The following is a 6243-nucleotide window of genomic DNA, read 5'->3' on the forward strand; positions in this document are numbered from 1 at the left end:
TGTGGCGTTTATATAGTAAGTAGTGAAACAAATACAGTATAGGAGTGAGTGAATGAATGAATGAATGGGTGAATGGATGGAAGGGTGGATGGATAGACGGACGGACGATGAATGGATGGATGGTTGGATGGAGGAATGATGGATGATTGATGGATGGATGGATGAAGGAAGGAAGGATGGATGGATGGATGGATGGTCCAAACTATAATGAAACGTTACTTCGATATTTTCCGGTGGTGCTCAATGCACTGATGAATCGATAGACAAGACATCTTATGGGAGTTGTTTAGGTAACCTTTGGAAAAGACCGATCAAAATCTTTCACAATGAGAGCAGTAAATATAACGACAATATGGTTGTGTTACACGCTACGAAGCAATCACAAGAAAAGAGGAGTGTACTAGTAAAATATCTAAGTGAAATTTTCCAGTTGAGGCCACCTGATTTGCAATTGTGTATCAGGAACCGATGAGTTCCAGTCGACCTTGCTTGCCCTTGGCAGTAAAGTGTAAATCTTAAGGTTAAGAAATTGGAGGAGATTCAAACCCGCAACCCTTTGGTTACCACGAACTACTTTTAAGTCACCTAGATATGTTTTGTACCAAAGACAGACAATTTCAGTTAATTCTGAGCAAAGGAAGCCAATCTTATTTCGTTCTGAGGTCAGAAAATAGGAGGAGGGCTGTTAGGGGTCCTAATAAAGTATTTCATATAGGTTGCGATCGAAGATAGCCTGGATGCCAGACTGTATCCAGTGTTTTCACAAGCCGGAAAGGCTCTTGAAACAGTCTGGCATCTAGGCTAGATCGAGGACACTAGATGCTAGATCGAGGACACGGGTATTACATAAACAACTTGCGTCGTAAAATTTATCTACGGAAGATTTATGTACGTATACAAGACTGACCGGCACACTGGCGACCCTAAACAGTGCGATCAGAGGGGCGAACTGCAGGTACAAAAGGATGGATTCCCAACCCACTGCCGACCTTCGTTTACAAGTGGTCGTGATCGATCGGGAGCAACAAGGTATACGACAACAAATTGAAGGCACTCGTTGGACGGTCGTGGCCGGATGTGTTGTACAAAAATGTGCAGTCTTGCTACGAAACGGGCGTTGTTGACCCTTGCCGGTGGTCAGTTTAAATAGTTGGTTTTAGTCCTTCCCGTACCAAATGGTGCATCGGGCGGGGCCCATCTCTGTTTCTAATTCTGTAGCCCGGGGCCACACAAACTTTGTGCAGTCACTACATACAGCAGAGTCTAACTATTGGGAGGTAGTGCACTTTTAGTACAGTCATCTGTTGAACCACGTATACCACACTAAGAGAAAGCAGCATGTACAATTTTCAGAATCTTCGGAATGGCTTTGCCGGGGATCGAACTCACGACCTACCGACCGAAAAGTAAACACTCACTGCCCACTTTACCATTGCACCGGTTTGCATAGAACGTACAAATTTAAAGACAACAGCAACAGAATATGTGACAGCCCCTAAAGTTGTGATAGTCGTTCTCTGAACAGGTGCAAAATGATCATTCCCAAAGACATCCTGACTCTCACTTCCTGTTGTTTTGAAAAGGAGGGTTCACACATCCGGAATTCCAGACGTGAAAGATGGGTTCGTCTGAAGTTTAAAGTTGAAATTACAATGAATAGTGAACAAAAGTGCGATGGTTAACTCTAAGGACTCAAAAACAACATGTAAAGCAAGGGTGAGTGTGGGGGCATTTTCGACTCTAAAATATTAGGATAAACATGCAAGGACATTTCACGCAGACCACGCCCCCTCCCTCTCCCCTTAATTTGGGCTCCTACTAAGTGTATAGCTAGGAGGTGAGGGAGATAAAGTTCTGAGTTTGTCTGTGTGTCTGTCTGTGTGTGTTTGTGTTTCCGTTTTTGTGTGATCAACATAACTCAAGAACCTCTGGATGTATTACGAGAGTAGGTGTTCGGAGGACGAAGGTCAAAGCCGACTCTGGCCCCCAGTATGTGGCCTTGGTACTGCAGCAGAACTTCTTTTTTTATATTTCAGCCATACCATAGGTATGGTGAAATATATTGTATTCGTAATGTTTCTTTCTTTCTTTCTTTCTCCTGTCAAATCTTCAAATCGAATCAACTCCGCCATTTTTTAACCGATTGACTTGAAATTTGGCACAAAGGTAGAGTAGGCCAATACCCTCAGGTGTTTTTTTCATTTTTTTCATATCTGCCTTTAAAATGATTTTATTGAGGTTATTGTCAATTTTTATGTATATTTCGGGCTCCTGTACCCTGGTATTACAGCCAAATGACATGAAATTTGATACAGAGGTGCCTTGATCATATGCTCACCTAGATTCAATAACAGTTTTGGCATGCGGTACAACAAAATGCTTAATTTTGCGATTTTTGGCCATTTTTTGACCAGAAAAGGACATTTTTGGCCCCTGTAGCCTCGTTTTACAACCAAATGATCTGAAATTTGGTATAAAAGTGCTCTTCAATTATGTGCACATAAATTCAATAAAAGTTTTCCCATACGGTACAACAAAATGCTTAATTTTGCGATTTTTTGACCAAAAAAGGACATTTTTGGCTCCTGTAGCCTCGTTTTACAACCAAGTGATCTGAAATTTGGTATAAAAGTGCCCTTCAATTATGTGCACATAAATTCAATAAAAGTTTTCCCATACGGTACAACAAAATACTTAATTTTGCGATTTTTGGCCATTTTTTGACCAAAAAAGGACATTTTTGGCTCCTGTAGCCTCGTTTTACAACCAAATGATCTGAAATTTGGTATAAAAGTGCCCTTCAATTATGTGCACATAAATTCAATAAAAGTTTTCCCATACGGTACAACAAATGCTTAATTTTGCGATTTTATGGCCATTTTTTGACAAAATTTTGACATTTTTGGCTCCTGTTCCCTCGATTTACAACCTAATGACCCGTAAATTGGTAAAGGGGTGCTCTAGATATTTATTCAAATGACCCATGTATATTTTTTTGGCATGGACCACTTTAAAATGATATATTTGGGGTTTTTTTGGTCATTTTTGAATGGCCAAAGGGGTCAACGACCTCAAGGCCTATTGTTGCATGAGGGAGATGGCTGAAATATGCTGTATTTGCTCTCAAGCAAATGTCGGCCTTTCTAGTTTCTATATATATCTTTTGACCTGGACGCGCTATGGTCAGCTTGTGACGTATACGCGTAAGATAGCTTTGGCGTACTATTTTGATAATAGCAATAGTTTGAGTAAAGTAAAGTAAGTAATAGTTTGATAGTAGCACTGTCGCCAACTTCTATACTATCACTAGTCAGAGCTCTGTTACCGTTTAACATTTCTTGATCTATTAAAGGAAGATCTGGAAACTATGACCCCAAAGGAAAGGCGTGTGCGGGGCATTGGAGAGGGGAAAGTCTCAGAAGTGGTGACCCTAGCAGAAAATAAGATTTCTTGATAAAAAGAGTCACAGTTGGTAGTGGTGCCTGTTTTTTGTTTTGTTTTTAAACTCTCTGTTACGGCCTCTGGGTTGTTATGTCTGGGTCAAATCAGGATCGTGTGTCATGGTACTCGCCGATACCCATATTCATCCACTCTACATCACAACCTTGACATTTGTGTGTGTGTGTGTGTGTGTGTCCATAATGTGTGTGTATGTGTGTCCATAATGTGTGTGTCCATAATGTGTGTGTGTGTGTGTGTTTACGTGAGTGCGTGTGTGTGAGTGCGCGCCTATGTGTGCGTGTCGTTATGTGTGTCTGCGTGGTGTTGTGTGTGTCTGTGTGCGTCCTGTGTGTTGTGTTTTTGTGTGTATGTGTGTGTGTGTGCGTGTCTGTGTGCCTGTGTTTCTGTGCGTGTGTGTCTCACTCTGTGTGTGTGAGTGCCTGTGTGTGAGTGCCTGTGTTTCTGTGCGTGTGTGTCTCACTGTGTGTGTGAGTGCCTGTGTGTGAGTACCTGTGTGTGTGCGTGCGTGTGTGACCTATAGATGGTGGGTGACCTTTAGTCCAACGCTTCCATCTTGCCTTTGTTCTAACTTCTACCCAAGAGCTGCTCCGTACGTACGGCCATTCCATAAATCTCTCCCGCTGTTTCCTGTGTGCGTCTGTGCTCGCGGCGGGGGGACGTCTCAGGTGACAGGGCTGTCTGGTAAACAGGTCTCAAGTTGGAGGTCACGGCCCTTGAAGGTCAAGCGAAGGTCATCTCCTGTTGTGTCTGTGAAGCTTGGAGTTCCCGCCTCCGTCCCATCGCGCACGGGCAGACCTGACCCTGTGACTCTGCGGTAACCATGTGCAGATGTGACCTGAGGTGATCAGACGACACACACGAGGGCCTCGCCAACTCTGTTCCCTGTATGAGGTACCCTGGAAAACCAGACATTTACCCTGGAAACCCAGACTTTGGGGACTTTACCCCTCTGCCGGCTGAAGTCCTTCCTCAGCTTATGTTACTGTTTTATGCCACCGGAGGAATCTGCTTGGAGATTAAGTGTGACTGCACTGTCGCTGATTGGAGTTCAAATATGAATTTCTATCACGATGACGGATCAAAACCGTATCTTTTGGTCAGGGCCGGCAGAGAATCATTAGTTCGGCAGCCAATGCAGGTCTTCCCGAGGAGCGTAGATAAGCACACTGGAGATTCGTCATGCAGGGAGAGTTTGCCGACCTAGCTAGAAGTATGAGGGAGTCGTGCACTTTTTTGTTTCTTTGTTTGTTTGTTTTATTTGAATCTCCATAGGTAGGTCTTCAGGAGACCTAGAAATTATTAGAATTCTTAGCGGCTTGTTATGGTACTGCAGCGTAAGCTTCTGTTTTGATATCTCGTTTTTCACCGAAATGTAGCGAGCTTTTTCAAGTCACCGTTAATCGTAGCTGTCCTCACTCGGTGTACCGAAAGTGCGAAAAGGAACGAAAAGGAACGAAAAGGAACGAAAAGGAACGAAAAGGAACGAAAAGGAACGAAAAGGAACGAAAAGGAACGAAAAGGAACGAAAAGGAATGGAGTATGAAGCAAACTTAAATAAAATCAATGAGAATATAAGGAATCGGTACTGCGGGCGTTAGAAGCCTATGAAACGTGTTTTATTTTACTGAGAATTTGACATTATCAAATTTTTACAGCGCTGTTTCAGGCTGTTGTTTTTGTGTGGCTAAATTATTCTTTGAAGATCTGCGAAATACAAAGAAACGGAACTGAGATAAGAAAGTAAGGACTAAAATTCAGTGGGTGGTAGATGAATATCGATTATTATACATTTTCAGGATGAGGCAAGATTGTAACGTTGTTGTTGTATTTGGGTGGCTTTTATTCTCCCTAGAGGGGAGCGCCGCATGCAAATGACCCGCGAAATCCGGTCAGGAAAGATATGCTAATAAACTGCTGCCCCACGAGCATGACAGCTCCTTTCAACAGGGCCAACAACATGGTTTTCTGGAGACTGGAGACATATCTTCTCGCTCGTTCACAACGAAAGAAAAGCTGTAAAATGAGAGACATATATACATTGTACCAAAGAGATTTCATCAAGTTGTACAATGAGTATTCATCATTTTGGCGGGAAGAAAGGTGCCAACGTGAGGAATTTGTGCAAAGGATATTGGGAAATACAATTTCTGTCAACAATTTTCCGTCATATTCAATACAAATAAATTTCTGCCTCTTGCGACCGACATCAGGCCCTCGCTGATGATAAAAAAATCCCAATGCCGGGTTTAGATGTCCTGGTTGCAAAACAAATTTAAGGCGTTGAATTGATATTAATGAAAGTGTGAAAAAAAAGGAAGGAAGAATAATTCCCAACATGCTGGGCTCGAACTTCCGATCGTCGACTTCCCTGGGTTCGAACATTCGACCTATATTTCTCTAAGGTCAAGTTCTTACAAATTGTGCAATACATATACTTGTAACTTTGCTATCATTGCATTTTTTAAACAACTATATCCACATAGCATGGCTTTTTATGATAAAATATGCGCAATCGTTCTCAACATAATCCATTTCTTCTTGTGAAATTTTATAATATAAATGTAATATGGATATTCTAAGGAATGTTATAACCACATTAACACGTACATGAACATAGATATGCATAGATAGGTCTCATCGATACTCATTGCTCCATGGATCCGTTGCTCTAGGAATATCGTGGAATCAAGTCCTCAAAGTGCCTTTACGTTCCTTGTATCTTTACCTTTTCGTTCCTTTTCCCTCCTTTTCGCACTTTCGGTACTTTCATTTTGTCCTTTC

Source organism: Branchiostoma floridae, chromosome 16, assembly GCF_000003815.2.
Source record: "Branchiostoma floridae strain S238N-H82 chromosome 16, Bfl_VNyyK, whole genome shotgun sequence".
NCBI classification, from domain to species: Eukaryota; Metazoa; Chordata; class Leptocardii; order Amphioxiformes; family Branchiostomatidae; genus Branchiostoma; species Branchiostoma floridae.